The 603-nt window shown below is 47.4% G+C and overlaps 1 non-coding gene across 1 annotated transcript; it reads left to right on the plus strand.

Moving 5' to 3' along the window:
- Positions 1-505: 505 nt before the first annotated feature.
- TRNAG-CCC lies at positions 506-578 on the plus strand. The gene has a single exon. It is a non-coding gene; the product is annotated as a tRNA-Gly (tRNA).
- The last annotated feature ends 25 nt before the right edge of the window (positions 579-603 follow it).

Raw genomic sequence — 603 nt, forward strand, 5'->3', positions numbered from 1 at the left:
GTTGTATGGGGAAAAAAGCATGCACCTGGGGTGCAGGTATATAAAAGGGATACATAAATCACTTCATTTAGAGATGAGAGATGAACATTCCATGTCACAGGGTTGTAGTAATCAGTAATAGTAGCAGAGGAAACACAGCAAACTGTAATAGGCTAACCTTTGTGGAAGGTAGACAAAATCTGTAATTCAAAACAGACACTGCCCGGCTCCATGCTGCAGAGGGACACAACTCTTACTGTGACCCAGGTATTTGATTAGTGGTCTTGGAACTGGAAGAGCAAAGCAGGGAGGGGGAGGAGTGATGTGGCATGGCCTGCCTGCCTCTCCCAGTGAATGAGAAGGGTTTGCATCCACTCAGGGCATACTAGGTGATGTGATCTCCCTAGAGGAGACCAGAGAGACCACAGCTCAAGCTGGAGGAGAGGGATAGGCTATTTGAATGGAACACTGGTTGTGGAAGTGAAGGAACATCACATACCAACGTCTGGCACGTGACTACAGTCAGGCCCCAGTGGCCTAATGGATAAGGCTTTGGCCTCCCAAGCCAGGGATTGTGGGTTCAAGTCCCATTTGGGATTATATAATTTTGATACAAGCAGAGCA

The sequence above is a fragment of the Protopterus annectens genome, chromosome 2.part2 (genome assembly GCF_019279795.1).
Source record: "Protopterus annectens isolate FY-2018-M chromosome 2.part2, PAN1.0, whole genome shotgun sequence".
In the NCBI taxonomy this organism is placed as follows: domain Eukaryota; kingdom Metazoa; phylum Chordata; order Ceratodontiformes; family Protopteridae; genus Protopterus; species Protopterus annectens.